The 19,459-nt window shown below is 52.7% G+C and overlaps 1 pseudogene across 1 annotated transcript; it reads left to right on the forward strand.

The window, feature by feature from the left end:
* Positions 1-2,510: 2,510 nt before the first annotated feature.
* Positions 2,511-19,248, forward strand: LOC144110046 (leukocyte elastase inhibitor-like; annotated as a pseudogene). The gene is made up of 5 exons (XR_013309687.1): positions 2,511-3,124; positions 12,760-13,149; positions 13,213-13,499; positions 13,636-13,898; positions 17,775-19,248. The product of XR_013309687.1 is annotated as a leukocyte elastase inhibitor-like (transcript).
* The last annotated feature ends 211 nt before the right edge of the window (positions 19,249-19,459 follow it).

Genomic DNA, 19,459 nt, shown 5'->3' on the forward strand with positions numbered 1-19,459 from the left:
GAGAAAGAACACAAGACGACGAAAGTTTTGGTTATTTCTACATTTGCGGATATGATGCCCCAAGGGGAAAACGTGCTTATTCCACGCACAAGTATACAGGGCCAGTGAATGAGAGCTCAAACTTTGTTCGCTTGTCAATAAACAAGAACGCAGCAGAGTTTGGGGCCCTTCTTTTTCCTAAAGAAGGAAATGCGCATTTGGAAGTGGGCCCACCCCGATTAAGGGGACGGACATATCTCATGTGACAATCCAATGCAAGGTACGACACCAGAACACTCCAGTCCTCGGTGTGTGCTACCAATGGCGACACCCTTAAGGCGGAGCTCGAGTGCCCCCTGAAATTACTCACCGTTCCAGGCCATGCCTCGCATTTGTGAACATTCAAGGCAACGTTACAACAATCTCCACAGTTGGCTCATGTTGAATACAAAACGCTCTGCGTGTTTCGTGTGAAAGGCGACAATGCCCTACTTAAACTAGGCATCCGCAAAAACTTCCATCCTGACAAATCGCAAGTTGTCTGCTTTAACCTACCGAAGCCACAAATACGGGGCTGTGAGGGGCGCCGTAGTGGAGGGACCCGGCCGGGCTAATTGCGACTGTAACGTACGCTGAGGTCGCCCAGTGCACGAGTATCTTTGCATGCGGCCTGGATGGAACCCGCGACATGCATGGGATCGACGGCCGAACGGTTCTCCCGACACACCACCAGAGAAGGGAAAGCGCAACACCTTGGCAGTTCTTGACGCCGTATGCTAGAGCACCATTATGCGGAGCCGTTATAACCCTGCTTGCCAACCCTGCAGAAAACATAAAAAGAAACGAAAAATCAAGACTGCTCAGAGTTGGCGTCACACCCCGTGCAGGCAGGCCGCGACAAACGGGCCGCGTACGCAGAGGGCGGCTGTACTGTGAAAGGAGCCACCGACGCATGAATCACATCGCGAAAGGATGCAAAAGACATTGCGCTGCAGGACCTCTCGATCTGGAATGCAGCACTTTCACGAGAGCGACCGAGAAAAAGGATTCGAGGTAAACGCGCTTTTCGTGCAAAGGCTGCTTCTCCGCGAGCGATGCAGAACAACGGGAGGACCCGCAAAAGGAGGCCTTCCCCTTCACGCTTGCCGAGCACGTCATGGCCGCCTGTTGCGTACAGCGCTGGCTCAGGAGCGGTTGGCTTTCCAGTTCTGGTTGGTCCCTCGGCTTGGCAAAGCGGCCACGTGGACTAAACACATCAGCTCGCACTTCGATGGAGGCGAAATTCTGGAGGACAGTGCGATGTCAGCGCACGTTAAAGAACCCCAGGTGGTCGAAATTTCCGGAGACCTTCACTACGGCGTCCCTCGTAGCCTGGGCCACTTTGGGACGTCAAGATCAAGTGAAAAGAGTGCATGCGCAATTGCACAGCGTGCTCGGGGCCCACATCAAAACCTGCGTACAGTCGAAGCAGGGCGAGTTGCTGGCCGCGCTGTCCCCCGGAGACCACCGGGTGAATGACGTCAGAGACTGAAAGTGGGCGTTTCGCAATAACCACGTTGGTTTCAGGGCCTCTCGATCGCTGTCCCGGATCACCCCAGCAAACTCTGCCGCCCACTCTCCATTTCCTCTTCCAATATACTTTCCTCTGCTTCTAAGATGTGTGTAAGCTACATGCACTATAGTGAACAAAAATATGCCATATTTCATTTTTTCCAATTCACCATCTTCTACCGGACTAAAACTTGCATATACGACCTTTTTGGGAAGACAGTTTCAGACGGTTTGCATAACCGTGAGAAACCAATATTTTTTATGACCATGGCCCGAAATTTGTTCCCACCGACGAAACACCCTGTATGTATTGATTTTACCAAAGCATTTGATTGCATGCTTCATTCTATCTACTTGATAAGCTTGCAGTCTAGGGTATTCGAGGACACTGTTTGAACCTTATAAAATATCACGTTGATAGTCACTATCAGTATAATACGCAATAGCCGCTCAGACTTGAAACTTATCACACCAGGATCCCGGAAAAGGGCCGCCACATCCGTGTGCAGCTCTTAACTGGCCTCGCCGATTGTTCAGTTATCGCGGCGGAAAAGCCTTATCTCCGAGCTCTTAAGCGCAACCCGAGGCAACGTGCCAGGTATCTCACAAACGAAGAGCACGACCCACACGTGGGGGGACACAATGGATTTCGAGTCGGTCGTGCTTGCTTCGCGGGGCCCGGCGGGAGGCGGTGCACTTCGGGACTCGGTTGACCGAGGGACATGGTGCTTACGCTCAGCGCAAAATCATGCTGTCACGTGACCGAACTCTTGACAGGCAGACGTATGCGCGCTAAGCGAGAGGAGGGCGCGTCACAACACACTTGGCAAAATCCGCGTTGTGTCAATGTCCCCAAACAAGTAATGTTGATCGCAGAGGGCGCTCATCACTGACGACCAACAACCATTTTTGCATGCGTGAAAATATGCTCAGACATTTCTGGAGAGGGTGTTCGGCTGGCCTCGCTACACATAAAAGTATTGTGTACATTTATTATACTCATGCAGCGAAACAAAACGTTGCGTTGTTTGAATCTCCAAGGTCAAGCTTGGACGTATGCATGTGCGTGGGTGCGAGCAGATTGTACGAGCACAAAAAGGAATGCGTTTTCAAGCTTCCATCGGTCCGAACTCAATTCACCTCCCAGAGGCGGCCGCCGCAATGGCAGCGCCTCGGGAAGATGGTTCAGCAGCTCCGGTGTACCCGGCGCTTCCGTGCGCCACCACGGCGGCGGCCTGACAGAAATGGCCCAGCTTTCGCCTTGCCACAAAGCAGAGTTGAGCCCTCTCCCGTCATCCCCTCGAGAAGAGAGAGGACGTCCATGGGCCGTTGCTCCGCGAGGCCGCCAGGAGCGGCGGTCCGCGACGGCTCTCACGCCACGCCGGCCAACGAGAGCGTCGGGAAGGGTGGCGCACATCCCGGCGAACTGGGTTATCCCCGGCAACAAAGCACGGGGACCACGTGCGGCAGCCAAGCCGGGCGAATCGGTCTCGAAACGCAGCGGGGAGCACGTCGGACACCGATCCGAGGACGGCGCGCAGAAGAACGCACTCGTGCAGGGACGGAGGACCCTGGAGGAGACAAGCCACTCAGGGTAAGCATGACTGAAACCCCGAGTGCGTATACTTGTACGTCAGTGCGAGAAAGGACAGCTGGTCTGCATTCAAGGTCCAGCTCATTTGTGCTTAATTAGCATGAAAACGCATTGTGCCTTGTCCTTAAATGAGTGCGTGCCGATAATTCCTGCTAGCAGCAGCACAAATCAGAGGGATGATCTGAGCGCCGCGACTCGATGTGGGCTACGATAGACTGTGATTCGGCGTTAAGCTCCGAAATCACGACGCGACTTGCGTACAAAACAAAACACGTAATTAAACTCAAGCATGAGTTTGCGCCTACGTTGTATTCAAGCAAAAATGACCCATCACGTACTCAATTGTATGGTCAGCTTTTGCGTCGGAGTATAGTCGAACACAACGCTTGTGGCTGACCTTGGCCTTATGTGTGTGTCTTTGCGTAGAGCAGAAACCTTCGTATTTAAGCCCTTGCATCGCTGTCCAAAGCAGGAGATACTGTTTCGACTCGCTCGCTGCTAAACAATATCCACATGCGCATTTTTTAAACGCGAAGTTGATTATGTGCGCATTTTTTTCGCTTATCGTAACAATGCGGCATAAAAATCAATGTATCCGCAGATTCCGTCTCGGGACGCTCTTCTGCTATGTATTGTCGCACCCCATTGGTTTTCTATGGCACTAGCGCAGGACAAACTTCAAAACAAATATTTTGCTGCGCATCAGATGGTTAGCCCATTCCCATCAATATATTCATATCTTGCACAATACTCCACATCAGATCACAAATCAGAGTCACATCCCAGAAAGCTGGACTTTCCACCAGACCGAACGTCCGTCTGAGTGAAAAACCTTTGAGCCTCTCTCGACGTTGGTTGCCTCTCATGTTCTGATGTTTGAGGCTTGTTTGAGGTGCTTGTTGAGGTGGACCATTTCGAACCCGTCACTGCAAGATACCGCTTTTTCCTTAAGGAAACAAAAAAGAGAAATATTTCAAAAAGAAACCCGGTGATAATGGGGGAAGGGGACAGTCTCTGGGAGTAACTGTTGGCACGTGCGCACAGTGCCAAAAGCAAACGTGTTTGTTGGCAAAACACTGACGAACTATATTGAGAAACTGCGGCGAATACTGTAGGAAAGACGCGAGACACAGGATTTTCCTATAAGGTGCGGTGATTTGAAGCGACCAATAAGCGGCAGTCTACCGAGTAATGTACGGCACAACGCTCACACAAAACATGAAAACCCGAAGCAGTGATCAAATTTGCATCCGGATCCCGGGTTTGGACCAGGCGTCTCTGAGAATTCCGTAAGCGCGTCGGAAGACTCGCCCACCGCTGCGTGTGTTGAGGGGCCAAGCACGCGCAGAGTGCGGCTACAGACTACATTCGAGGGCACCGGAATGTGTGCACGCGTCGTCAACCGCCTCTGCTGCGACACCGAGAACGCCGCCACCTGCACGGCTCGTCCGGAAACAGAATTGCGCCCCTTCCGCCACCGTGCCCAAACAGCGGCTCGATGCGCTGCCGAGTCGGGCCCTCGCTGAGCATGTGACGGGGACCGGACACGTACGCGGTCGGTGTCTTTTGCTGCGCTCTCGAGTGCACGCTTGCGAGGAGGACAGATCGCAGTTCATGGACACCGACGAGTGCCGGTTGACTTACTGCTGCCTGCAGGGACAACCGCTGCGAAGAACCAACGCCAGTGCCCAACGAAGAGGCCTCGAACGGCACCGCTGAGAGGAAGGTGTACGCTCTGCGATCCCAGCTGTGGTTGTGGAGGACAGCAATAGGCTAGTACAAGCCCGGCCCAGAGGTGCACCGTTTTCTCATGTGTCAGGGCGAAATTACAAGGATGCTTAAGCTTCGCCCGAAGAACAGACGCGGTAGCGGCTTCCGAGATCATGAGTACCAATTAATCCCAATCACCCATTACAATGACCGATAACCAATCACTAACCACCGATTACCAATTCGAAATCACATTACTGAATACCAATCACTACATTGCACGACATACTGCGCCACAACACACTCATACACATACGCACCATTTGTTTCAGTACCATAACACCGCCTTTCCATTCCGCTCAATTTTTTACGTCTAATTAGCATATTTATATTTGGTGTTATTTTTTTATTACTATAACATAAGTACACGTTGCCAAGTCATACACAACACAACGCGTTCGCTATAACACGCTTGACTCTTCGTGGCATATATGCGAAGCAGAAAATAAATAGGCCACAAATAGTTGTTGGTTCAAGGGTGTTCACCAACAGTGAACGCGTAATAGTCTGTACGGGTGTTTGATAGCGACGCTCGTTCCGCCGCAATTGTATCACCCTGACCTCAAGGGTTATAATAGCGCGAGTGTGCAAGATGCCGATAAAACGTTCTTCTGTTAATTACACACTGAAGCTCTTAACACGTGGCCCCATAGGAAGAGCATTTTTGTACCTTCTGCTAGCTGTGCAATGTACCTGAAACCACTGAGCGCTGCGAGGAGGACGCGATTTTGTTTTGGGACGTGCAGCAGATCGAGGACGTAAAAGGAAGACTGTTTTGAACTCTTATATACAGTGTTTGTTACCTCGCGACTACTCAACCTGATTACGAGCCATATAGGACATGTTCTTCCTCGTTGCACTCCATAGCCTGTGGAAAAGGCGCATGCTGGACCGCAACGCTGAACCTCTTGTTTCAGTCGAATGTTCATGATGAGAGTGACTTCCCACTACCGGACTGGTTTCGCCCTTGATGCGGTGTCTATCTTTGCCGCCCTTTCAGCTGCGTTGTTCTCTGTCAAGCCGCTCACTAGCTCGTTGCTTTGTAAATAATCTGCGTGTACCTCCTTTCTGCACATACATAGCCTCGAGCAGTAAATACCATGTTGAAAAAAAAACTCTTGGTGGCCACGCAGAGGGCCTTGGGCTCAATTCCCAGTGCCGGTCAATTTCTTGTAATGAATTATTTTTATGTTACGAAATACCGGCCCCCATTAGAGGAACCTCCTCCTGGCCATTTGGGCCCCGTCCCAAATCGCTAGCTTTTATCTGAAACTATCCGGGCTGTTTTCAGCGACCGCGCAATAGATGCGCGAGGGGAGTGAATCCTTTCTGTCTGCGGCGAAGGAGGAGGGACAGTGCACGTGAGAGGAGCAGTGGCTCTCTCCCGCCGAGTCACGGGTCAGCGCCTGTCACGGGCCGCCAGAGGGCACAGCGTGAGCTTACTAGCTCTGCTTGGGGGACGACAGACAGCTGCCATGATTCGACTGCTGCCTTATGCAACGCCCAAGGAGCAGAGAGGCATTGTGAAAAAGCGATACGGAACTCCCTGACCAGCGTCTGCTGGCTGACGGAGAGTGGCGCAGCCGAAGGCCATTATTACACACACTGCCGTTGTGCAGCTCTAATCCGCCTTTTGAAGCGACAAAAAAGGAGCTCGTGTCGCAGGCGTCATTGGACGTGAGCGAAAAATCAACGAAAAACTCCAGAGGAGCAGCCTAGGTGACGTGACCTTGCGGCGTCATCAAATCCTGGCCACCAGATTGTGCCCACCCCACGTGGCAGTTAAATTAATGATTTGTCACTCGGAAAGAGCAACCTATAGATCGCGCAATGCCCAACGCTGGCAGCACCTGCCGTCCCAGGGCAGTGGTTTGTCGCTCAATCGCTGCCGCCAGGGGTGGTATGAGGCCTCCAAGGGATCGAAGGATATAAAGTAGAGAGTAACAGTTAAACTTTCCTCTGCCCTCCTTCCAGGGGAACGGCAGTTAGCAGTACGAAGAGTACTTCAGGTCTTCGTCCGGCGACACGTTGCCGGTTGGGGCAGCAATTCCAGCTTCTCAAAGCAAAACTTATTTATTAAAGACGGCACTGACATAAAAAGACAGGTGAGTAAAAGGCAGTTTAAAAAAAGGGCAGTTTAAAAAAAGGCTGTTAAAAACGGCCGAGCTTGAGACTCGGCGCGCTCGTCTCAAGTCGTCGTTTTCCACGGGTTTTAACCCCTTCGATAATTGGGCGGAGCTTGAGTAATCTAGCTCTCGCCCAATTTAGACCAATAGCAAAGCAATTGCATCGTATGTACTAGTGGGCGGAGCCCAGGGCCCGCCCCGGGCATGATCGCTCCTGGTAGCAGGTGCGGGGGGGGGGGGGTGGCATTGTCCCCGTGGGCTGTCGCGAGCCCAGTGGAATGCGCAGCTCTCACCCTAAGCGGGCGTCACGCCTCGACGTACATTCCTCGATTCCCCCCGTGGGCTGTCGCGAGCCCAGTGGAATGCGCAGCTCTCACCCTAAGCGGGCGTCACGCCTCGACGTACATTCCTCGATTCCCCGTGGGCTGTCGCGAGCCCAGTGGAATGCGCAGCTCTCACCCTAAGCGGGCGTCACGCCTCGACGTACATTCCTCGATTCCCCCCCAGGCATGACCGCTCCTGGAAACAAGTGCGGGGGGGGGGGGGGTCCCATCGGCCCTGTGGGCTTCCACTTAACACCTCCCCACCAAGAATGTTGGGGGGACACTTGCTGTACACCCAACATACCGAAACCCACAATAGCGCCAAGAATGCGGCCTTCAACAAAATATGGAACGCGCAAATGCACAATGGACCCGGCCCTCAACTGGGCGCTGTACCAACAATAAAAAAACCCTTCTGCGTCCTACTAACAATTGGAAGAAGAAAAAAACGTGCTAGGGAGGATACCTTCAGGCATGCAGACGCAAGCACAACTCTTAGTTAACACATTTCAGGTACAGGACGACCAGCAGAAATGAAATCCTCTGGTAAAAGCATTAGAACAATTTCACACGCAACAACATAGAACTGAATACCGAATGAACAAAGCATACAATATCTCCAGTTCTTATGAAGTGGCAGATACACCTCAACCCGATCCCGACGAGGGCAAAACAAACCTAATGACACGGTGCTCTTCGTCACACATTGATTAAATGTCACAAGGGGAACAGTTCGCAAAGGACAGAATAAGCCCACTGGCATGAGCCTGTCCAACCATCTTCAGTGTCTTTTAGCAGTAAACTGCTCATGTTTCCCCACTCTCACCCCCCGCCTCGTTGTGTGCTCGAGCCACAAGTACATCTTTACAACTATCGCCACCCGGCAGAGTGAGTTAAGGCTGGGATCTTTAGGCGTTTGTCTTTATCCACCAGGATCGAACACGTGGCCCGATGGCATAAAACTGGAGATTACTTGATGCAGCGTGCACCATTCTGGCATTTGTCCTGCTCTCCGGTTGCATTGCTCATCTTCTACCTCGGTGGAGCCGCCGACAGTCTGCGCATATGGGGCGCAAGCTTCCGCGAACGGCTCTAAATGCTCATATCGAGAGAGCCTTTTAGAATGTGGCATGGTCGGCTCATTGCATTCATCATCACCGGCCTCTAGGTTTGCGACCCGCCAGTTGCCCAGACCCGTAATGAGATCGCAGCATGGGTCGCGGTTCGCCTCTGTAAGCGGCATTGTAACTTTGCTTCTCTCAGGGCGTGGAGCAATTTTACCGTCGTCGCTGCTGGGACTCCACTCATCTTCCGCCCAACTTATCGCCGCGTTAGACGAGTTTTCCGGCTCCAAATAGTCGCGACTACCCAGCTGTGGGGCTGGCTTCTCCAACGCAGCTGTGAATGATGCGCATGCTGTTTGCACGCACACGCCGCTTTCGCCAAACGCTGTCTGGCCTACTGGCGCTTCTACTGGCAACAACGTGTCACACTGGGCAACCCGTCCGGCAAGGCAGTCCGTGCCGTTTCGCTCATCAGCGCCATTAGCCTTACTAACCACATGCTCGGCTGCTTCGCAATATTCGGCCTGCATGGTCTGATCGCTGGTCGAATTTTTCCCGGGCACGTGCGCAGAGCCCACCTCCGATCTGGGAATCAAGGGGTGTTTGTGTGTGTCAACACCCGTGGTTGACTGCACAATGTGTGGCTCCTCGACGCTAACGACAGCTCCGCTGTTTGCAGGAACCCGTGATTCCTCTTGTCTGTTCTCAATAGGAACGGACTGAACTACGCTGCTGCTATCCTCTTTATTCGCCTCATCGATCAGCATTTGATCAGCGTCCTTGGCGATGATACAGCAAGGCTGGGCGTGTGCCGGCTCCTGCAATACACGCGCCACTCTCCGCGAGCGTTGCTCTTCTGCAATCCTTTTCTTCTCCTGCCGTAGCTTCTCTTCGGCTACCGCTAACTGGCGCTTCAGCTCTTGGATAATAGCGTCGCCTCGCTCCTTTTCCATGGCCCGCTCGGCCTCTGACATTTCTGCGCGCTCAGAGCCATACTCATACTCATAGCCACAGCCATACTCACTCTGCCAACTGAATGTAGCCATTGTGCCTTGCGTAGTTCTAACCCTACGGCTCAAGCACTCCCGAGGCAAGTAAAGTGAAAATGGGGGAACACTCCGTTGTCGGGCGGTCGGTCATGGCACTTGCTTCGTGGCAGCAGCAGGTCACGTCCTGAGGCGCAGAAGGGTGGCCGGAATCTGTAGCTCGCAGCAGACCCTTCACGTCCTCCCGGCCTTCAAAGTCGCCAGCCGCCGGTGCTGCAGAAGTCGCCAGCCGCCGGCGCCGAAGAAGTCGCAGCGCTTCGCTCCGTCGGTCTCGCCTCACTGGCCCCTCAGCGCTGACGTGGAGCCTTGACTCCGAGGCCTCGCCTGGACTTTGGTCCCCGGGGCTTCTCCCCAAGATTTTGTGCTCCGTCAATCTTCAGGAAGGTACTGCCTCCAACCGCTCTGCAGGAAGCCGCTCAGACGATCCTGGTCACGGCACCAGTTAAACTTTCCTCTGCCCTCCTTCCAGGGGAACGGCAGTTAGCAGTACGAAGAGTACTTCAGGTCTTCGTCCGGCGACACGTTGCCGGTTGGGGCAGCAATTCCAGCTTCTCAAAGCAAAACTTATTTATTAAAGACGGCACTGACATAAAAAGACAGGTGAGTAAAAGGCAGTTTAAAAAAAGGCTGTTAAAAACGGCCGAGATTGAGACTCGGCGCGCTCGTCTCAAGTCGTCGTTTTCCGCGGGTTTTAAACCCTTCGATAATTGGGCGGAGCTTGAGTAATCTAGCTCTCGCCCAATTTAGACCAATAGCAAAGCAATTGCATCGTATGTACTAGTGGGCGGAGCCCAGGGCCCGCCCCGGGCATGATCGCTCCTGGTAGCAGGTGCGGGGGGGGGGGGGGGGGGGGGGCATTGTCCCCGTGGGCTGTCGCGAGCCCAGTGGAATGCGCAGCTCTCACCCTAAGCGGGCGTCACGCCTCGACGTACATTCCTCGATTCCCCGTGGGCTGTCGCGAGCCCAGTGGAATGCGCAGCTCTCACCCTAAGCGGGCGTCACGCCTCGACGTACATTCCTCGATTCCCCCCCAGGCATGACCGCTCCTGGAAACAAGTGCGGGGGGGGGGGGGGGTCCCATCGGCCCTGTGGGCTTCCACTTAACAGTAACCAATTTGCGTACATAGGAATTAACCCATTAAATATATCGCTGCACGCCCTTAATAGGAGCTCAAGTTTCCCCTCCAATTTTTTATCAAGATGTGGCTTCCTCAGGGGAGGGAGTGAAAATACGTCCGCTAAAACGGAAAACTGCGAGAACAAACGCATGCACGATCCGGTTCACGAGGACCGCACTGCGCAGTACAGGATTGACAGCTGCTGCCATCTCTCTTCCGCCTGTCCTTAACATGAACTGCGCAAACGCGGTGAAAGCTGGTGGTTTGTTTTCAAGCGGCGCGGAGGCCGGCCGTGTGAAAAAGGCGGACTGTATTCGCGTTGCCGTCCTGCACGCATGCATGGCCCCAGCGCAGGCTAGGCTTCCCTTGGTCGCTGGAAAAGGCTTGCTTGGACAACCAAATGCAAACCGGAGGCTCTAACCCGGACCGTGATTTTATAGTGGTTGGACAGGTGAGCGAGAAACGAATGGAAAGCGCAGAAAAAATAATCCGCACGAAAGAATGGAAAGTGTAGGCTTCACCGAGTAAAGTTTTATAAGAAATACTATTACGAATATAGCCCTATCTCAAACTCCTCAGGCTGATTCCCCTCCCACCCACCCCGAAGAAAGGGAAACCGGCATCAACGGATATGTCGTCGCAATTAAAGATGCAGCTCTTGAGCCGTGGTGCTGTCCCTCTTTGTCAGCGGCTTGGCCGTCGCTCGCGTGACCTCGGGGTTCGAACCAGGCCGCGTCCCGATGGAGGCGAAAGCACAAGGAACCAGCGTGCTGTGCGATGCCAGCGCGCGTTAGAGACCCCCACCAGGTGGTGGGAACTATTATGGAGCCCTCCACTACGACACCCATTTCTTCCTCCACTCCCACCCGCTTACGCACGGCGCGGTTGAGCTGTTCACCGAGAAGTGAAACATGTTACTGCGTCTTTCGTGTCCTGATAAACAATCTTTTCTTGCCCCCAAAGGTTTTGAAAAGCTGGCTTATTCTAGAAGGTTACATGTCTGGTGGCGAATGCTGCTTTAGTTGCTGAAGAGCCCGGTAAAAAAAAAAAAAAGGTTCAAAAACATAACGCGTGGCACGTTCTGAAGCAGATGATGTAAGGGAAATTTTTTTGCGTTATACTCTTGCAAATGCAGTATTTATTTGGGTTATCCTGACGGTAAGACTCTGGCGACAAACCAAGTTCCACTGAGGTCTTTTAATAATAATTGGTTTTTTGGGGGGGAAAGGAAAGGGCGCAGTATCTGTCTCATATTTCGTTGGACACCTGAACCGCGCCGTAAGGGAAGGGATAAAGGAGGGAGTGAAAGAAGGAAGAGAGAGGTGCCGTAGTGGAGGGCTCCGGAATAATTTCGACCACCTGGGGATCTTTAACGTGCGCTGACATCGCACAGCACACGGGCGCCTTAGCGTTTTTCCTCCATAAAAACGCAGCCGCATGCCTGCTTTCTGATCCGCTAGAGCGTCGAATGTGGCGGCAGTGGTGAAACATCCTATACTGGCGCCTTCCCAATTTTGGTTATCCGTTTCCTCTTGCTCACGGTAGAAACAGCGCTTACACAGGACGAAACAAGAACACAGCACAGGCGCTGACTAGCAACGGGCGTTCATTTCAGAAATATATACCACAGCCCGCAAAAATACAAACAGAATCAAGATGCTGCTCAAAAAAAAAAAAGGGAAATTATTTCAAGTGTCCCATGAAATGTCACGAATTCGGAGTTCTCAATGCGGGGAATTGTAAATTTTCTGCAGATTCCTTTCCGGTCTTTCGCTGTATCCATTACCCCTTCTGTAACAAATTAATTTTTTATGTACCACCACCACCACAGCAATGCCTCCACGATTGTATAGAATAACCGAAAATAAATAAATGATCGCAATTTCCAGTTCATGCTCTAAGATCGGCGTCATTCAGACAGCAGTTTTAAATCTTGCTATATATGAACAGAAGTGCTTTCCTGTGAGAGCAGTTTCTGCGCCTATCTGTTCAGGGTCACTGTACAGAAGGGAAGCTCACGGTGCAGCACTGGCACAACAGCCACCCTCACGCTGCAGGCTTTACACTTGAAGTTTGGTACAGAATGACGAACATCGTTATTTCCTCGCGTAATGGTAGCAGCTCACCAGAGGTGGAGCCATAATTTGTATACATGAAAGCCTAAAAATGCGTTCGCCATTTCACGCAGCTCCCGTGGCCACCACACCATGGCGCCGCGGGCCATGCTGCTGCTGCTGCTACTGCTGACGTCGTGCGCGCAGCTGCGTCGCGCGCAGCAGGGCGGCCTGGCGTTCGGCACACGCAAGCTGGCGTTCTCGGCGAACCAGTTCGGCCTGGACCTGTACCGCGCGCTGCGTGATGGCGGCGCCGAGTCGCACAAGGCCGGCAACGTGGCGCTGTGCCCCTTCTGCGTCAGCTCCTCGCTGGGCATGCTGCTGCTGGGCGCCCGCGGCTCATCGGCCATGGCGCTGCGCCACGTGCTCTACCTGTGGGGCATGCAGCACGTGCACCTCGCCGTGCGGGACCTGTCGACCCACCTGGCGCTCAACCTGAGGGATGCCAACCTGCTCGTCTTCAGGTATACAGCAATCCTGTTCTTTCGCGTCCCGCTGCCAACCAACGAGGGCTCCGGTGCATGCAGGAGCCTGTATGTGCAGCGCGACTTCGGCGTCAAGTACCCGTTCCAGCGGTCGCTGTACCACTTCTACAACTCGTCCGTCCACTCGCTGGACTTCGCCGCCAACGCGGAGGAGGCGCGCCAGCACATCAACGCCGTGGTGGAGAAGACGAGCCACGCGCAGCTGGCCAACCTGCTTCCGGACACGCCGCCGCCGTGGACGCAGCTGCTGCTCCTGTCGGGCCTGCACCTGGACTCGCACATCGAGCTGGACCTGGTGCCTGCCGAGGGCGTCCGCTGGAGGGCCGAAGGTCTCCTTCTTCCCGAACAGCCCGCCCTTTGAGGCTCAGTCGATAACTGTCGTATTCTCTCAATTACTCGGGCGCACCTCCCCCGAACCGTTCTTGGGAAAAACTATTGTGCGCCCCTTTTCTCTCCTGAACGCAGATACGACGACGGCTGCCCCGGAAGCCCTGCTGGGCGGCAACCCGGCAATGCTGGAGGCCCGGTGGACGCGGGTGCGATACGCGCGCCACGACTACCTCAACTGCAGCGCCGTCGAGGTACCGCTGGCCGGCGGTGGGCTGGTGTCCCTGCTCGCCCTCACGCCCAACGCGCACGACGACATGGGGCTGCTGGAGACGCGCCTCAGCGCGCAGCTCATCAGCGACATCCTCGCAAACATGCAAGTGCGCAGGGCGAACATCAAGGTGCGTGCTAACCTTTGCACTGAAATTACGTGCCACCTTTGTGTCGCGTACATGCCGACGCATGTATACCGAGCCGCCGCAATGTACGGTCACTCATATTCGCGTTACATGCAAAACTCCTTAGTTAATAATAATTGGTTTTGGGCGGAAAGGAAACGGCGCAGTATCTCTCATATATCGTTGGACACCTGAACCGCGCCGTCCTTAGTTGTAGTTTAAAAATCTGGCACGTTAAGTGACCACCAGAATTTGGAGCCCTGCCCCGAGTCAGTGCGCACTTCGGAGCTCTTCAACGGGGCGTCTGTTTCAACTGATGCTGCTAATACGAACATCGGAAGCGTGTTTTGTCAGAACCACCACCGCCGGTAACATGCATGTTCTCAGTGCTTGTGATCTGAAGCCATGCACACCTTGCTGAGGCCATTACGTTTACTGTTGAGGAGGTTGCCAACCGTTTGCCTTTTTGGACGTGTCAGTAGAGAGAGATGGCCGCCGCCTCTCGTTTCAAGTCTTCAGGAAGCCCACCCACACGGGCAGATACCTGCATTTTAACTTTTATTAACCCGGCATGCCACAAACGTGCAGTTGCGGCTTCGCTAATTCAACGATCTCGAAAAATCTTCCCAAAACCTGAAGATAGTGCCTCGGACTTGATACAAATGCGTCGTGATTTGATGAACTGGAATTTTTTGGACTCCGTAGAACGTCGCTCGGTGCGGTCAGCGGACCGGTCGGCAGCCATTGCAAAGCACGTATCGCCATACCTTATGTACCGGGCATAAGTTAAGCACTGGGACGCGTCCTGCGCACGTACGACGTGCACGTTTCCCACGTTCCCGCCCACAAGTTATGGCACGAACTCGTGAATGTCAAGGACAAACTAAAGAAAGAAAAATTTCCGGGTGTTGTGTACAGAATCCCCTGCACCAAGTGTGACTATAGGTCCGTTCGATTCGCCTGCAATTCGTGAACTGGTTCTCGCGGTGCTGCACTTCGCCATTCGTTTCAGCGGTGCAAGATGGCGCCGTCTACACGACGCCATTCGTTTCAAAAAAGTGCATACGTTGTGCACGTCTAGTTCAGGAAAGTGCAGGAAAACTGTGCACCTCCTCAATGGTCGGTGCCGAAATGGTGCAGCTGTAGCCGTCATGGAAGCAGACGACGGCTTTCGCGACGATGGCTTGCGCTTTGCGATAAACGGCGGACATACTCAAATTATTCCACTCGTCGATGACAACAGTGCCTCACACGGGCCCGCCGACTCTCATGGAACGCGAGTGGCCACCCGAGAAGGCGACGACGGTGGGGACGGCGGCCCTCGCATCTCTCGACGGACCCGTAACCGGCGTCTATCGATCCTTTCTACTAATAAAGTTATATTAGTACTCGAAGCCGGTTATGTTAACTAAAAAGTAAACACGTGCATGCAGCGCATGATGCACGTTGTTGCAACAACCGCTTAGCATGCAAGTCGGTGCGCGCGCACCTCAGTCGTGTTCAGTAAAAGAACACACGTGCGTTTCGCTTAGCTGCCGCAAGGTTGCATCGAGACTGAATCATGGCAACACTTCGCTGCGATGTGCTGTTTGAAAATTCTTCACGCGGTTCGGGATGTTGACGGCCGTTGATTTGGGCGCCACGTGGCTGCAATTTGGTGGCGACGCCACGGCTAGCAGACGACCAGGCCTGCACTCGACCATTCGTTTTGGAAGTAAGCAGCACTTGAACTGCTGGAACTGGCGCTGCACGCTCGCGGCACCGCTGCGGAACTTTACAGAACTGGTGCAGGGAGTGCAGGCGAATCGAACGGACCTATAAATGTTTACGAGAGCAGGAATTTTGAAAGGCGTCTGAAAGAGCACATGTCGGACGTGAAGAACAAAAAAGTCACTTCCAACGCACTTGCGGAGCACGCCGTATCGGCAGGTCATGATATCTGCTGGGAAATGGCTTCCATCATCGCCAAAGAAAAGAACTGGCTTTCACGCCAGTATCTCGAGTCCTTGGTGATTCAGACCACCGAAAAAAAGACTTAATCGTAACATCGGCAATCTCCCGCCAACCTATGAAAGATGCCTGGGACGATTATTGAAACCTATTTAAGCGTTGCGGTTCTACAATAAAAATTTAGTGAACAAGGCTTCCGTATGGAAGCCGAAACGTGTTTTGACAAAAACCTTTGGTCGGAGTCTTTTTTTCTGTTGAAATCAGTTACTGCCCAGACGAGATTTCGTCAGACCTTAGATTTCACTTTACGCTGTACCTGTAGGCCACTTAACTCGTTGTGCGAGGTTTTGTGTACGTAAGGCACAACTAGCGGCTTCTGTGTCCTGCGACGATCCTCTCCAGTATTTCTTCGTTTTCCGTGCTTAAGTTCTTGAAGGAGGGTCTCGCAAACAAACACAGAGCAGAGGAACCCAGCTGCCGAAAGTCTGCTCATCTGAATTTGAAAGCTATCTTGCAACTCCAGGCAATGCGACGCTATTGCTATTTCTAGTCTAGGAGTGCATAGAATCGCAAGGCAAAAAATCTTCTTTTGCACGCGGAAAATAACCCCAGCAAACGTGTCTTTCAAGGAAGGTTAGTTTTAAGTCTAAAAACTGTAAAAAGTGAGCCCAAGTCCAAGCTTGTCAAAAACATCTAAAACTTAACCTACAGTAGGGGTAGGTGAAGGACGTCCGCTTTTTTAGAAGCATTAAAAAATCGTCCACATACCTAAAAAACCTTTGACACCCCCCCCCCCCCCCCCCCCATAAAGTTTATCTAACGATTGATCAACCTTTGTTAAGAAAATGTTGCAAAGGATGGGGGCCACACAGGAACCTATGCACACACCGTTGCGCTGCAAAAAAGTCAGGCTGTCAAAATGTATAAAGCAGCACCTAGGTAAAACTGCAATAAAGCGATAAAATTATCAACCGACAGTCCTGAAGAGTTCTGGAAAAACAAGTCGCCGTTTGCTTCTATGCACTCTTTTACAGCCAACAAAAGCTGGTCTTGAGGAACAGAGTAGAACAAATCTTGCACATCTACCGAAAACCCAAAGCCGATGTCGTTGGAACTCTGTAGGTACTCGGCGACAACTGTCGAATTTTTTGCGAGGAAGGGGTTGTACCGAATTGGGCCAATTCGTTTGCCACCACTCCAAACACTCTGCACCAAGCAGGTGGGCCACAATTTTGTCACCAATGGTGACCCCAAGTGGCACCAGCCTGGGCACACGCTCAGACGGTACATATATATAGCGGAACAGCAGTATAAGGCGTAATCCGGCCGCCGTGCTCGCCCAAGGACTGTGCGCGGTCACGTGGTGGGGTGTCACATTTCGCCATGCATTTTGCTGACCTGAAGTGTTATGGCCATGATCACGTAATTTAGCCTCCATCTTGAAATCTGAGAGCGAACGGAGCAACTGACGTGAAACGAGCAAATGTAAGTAGTAAGAGCTAGTGCTCTTAAAATTTGACACAGTTAATTCACTTGCTAGCTCTTGAAGTTATCGGGCAAGGTAAGCAGTCAGGTGGCGTCACGGATGCACACTTCTGTTTAAAGTGAGCTCGACCATTGCACAAAAACACTCGCCGATCACGAGCAGTTTGCCGATCATGGTCACATTGTGTGCTGCGTAACAGGCGTACGTAAAACAGGTCCGGTATGCTAAATCTCTAGCAACAAAGCTCATGTTAGACATATGCTTGATGATCAACTGCAAACTTGCTCAGAGTCTAAGCGCGCAAGCGTAATTCTCCCTGCAATTCTCTGCATTAATGGTGTATGCGGTCTCAGCCCACATTTTTGCAAAGAACAAAAATTAAGGCCGCCGCAATTTTCTGCACCGTATGCACACTCATGCTTCTTTCTGTACCGCCCATGCAGCTGCCGCGCATCAAGATTGAGCACAGCCACGAGAACCTGACTGTGGCGCTGGCCAGCATGGGGCTCGCCTCGCTGTTCGGCCCTGGCAGGGCGCAGTTGTTCGATATGAGCGACGTTCCGTGGCTGCACGTGACCAATGTCGTGCACAAGTCCTCACTGGACATCAAGGCGCCCCGCGTGGCAAGCAGCGGTGCCGGACCTGCTGCAGCACCCCCCCCCCAAGCCAAGCAACCGGCGCCGAGAGCCCGCCTTCGTGGGCCCTTCGGAGGAGACCATTGACGTCGTGCTCGACAGGCCGTTCCTCTACTTCGTCGTCGACAATGTCAGTGGCCTTGTCATCGCTATGGGCAAAGTGCTTAACCCATAGCGTAGACAGCGCGTCCTGCCGGGCAAATCAGCCCACTGTTGAGCAGCAGAGCACTGCTTCCACGGGTGCAATGGCCCACAGGATGCCACTATTGTTGGACCACACCCCGCCTTCAGAAATGCCATTAGTAACCTTTGTGTTTGAACAAAGGAGGGTACGGTCCAGCTACACTGTGGTCAAAAACTGACATCTCACAGCTGGGCCTCTGACATCCCGTAGCAGTTTCATCGCAGCCTGAAATATGGCAAAGCAAGTTGTTGGGCGAGTTGGTGACGATCTTCCATAGTTACAGTGCGAAACACGACACAACAGAGGACGACAGAACAGAGCACTCGCTGTGTTCTGTCGTCCTCTCTTTTGCACTGAAATATGGCCTCCAAAGTCGCAGACTACACTGATGGAACCGAAACAGTGACCTCGGAGGCCATGACAACGGGAAATCGATGGGCCAATTTCTTTCAAATAGGTTGCATGCTTCGTGAAGGTTATGCAGGCTACGATGCGATGCGAATGAGGTCAACTACGGAGGTGCGAACACCGTAAAAGAATTCTAAAATACTTTACCGGTACATGCACTGCTAGCGGGAAAACCGAGGAACTTGCTAGATTTAACTTGAGACGACCTGCCTTACTTCCGACTGCCGGACGTTGAATCTAATCGGGAACCCTCACCTGCAGTGTCTCCTATTGCCCACATGCAGCTCTGGGACGTGAGACCCAACACACCGTAGTACCAGACACGTAATGCACAAGAACTTTCCTCTGTGACGTGATAGGGCAGTTAGCGTTGGGGGCGAGGTCACCGACACCAACCGGGTCCTTGCAAGTGAGCATGTTGTAAGAAGCTAAACATTGTCAATATCACCGCTCCTCTTGGGTGTTTGGCTGAAAAAATTCACAAATGAAGTCACTGCTACGGTGCCCATTGCCAAGGATTGACCACGAGGTGGTTTCAGGGCCCCTTCTTGCTTACGGCCTTACACAGACAGCCGGTGATAGAGAATAAAAAGCCCAAGTGCAATGCCTGCACTGTAGTGCTCAATAGGAGCTGCAGCATGCAAGGTGTGGTAGGTGTTCAGCTTTCAAAAAGCCACGCGAGCCCAGGGGTGCTGGAAATTTATGCATCTAGCCATCAATGCACTGAATGCTTGCGCAAGTTGGTGCTTTGTATGAAGGCGCTCCGATAGATATAAAGCGCAAACCTCTGGTGGTTCGTTCCACATGTGCTGCAAGTCATATTATATAAATACTTTTACCTCAGCTGCAAAAACAGCACACTAAGGCCATCTGCATGCCGCATCTGCCCGTTTGAAATGCG

The sequence above is a fragment of the Amblyomma americanum genome, chromosome 11 (genome assembly GCF_052857255.1).
Source record: "Amblyomma americanum isolate KBUSLIRL-KWMA chromosome 11, ASM5285725v1, whole genome shotgun sequence".
Lineage (NCBI taxonomy): Eukaryota > Metazoa > Arthropoda > Arachnida > Ixodida > Ixodidae > Amblyomma > Amblyomma americanum.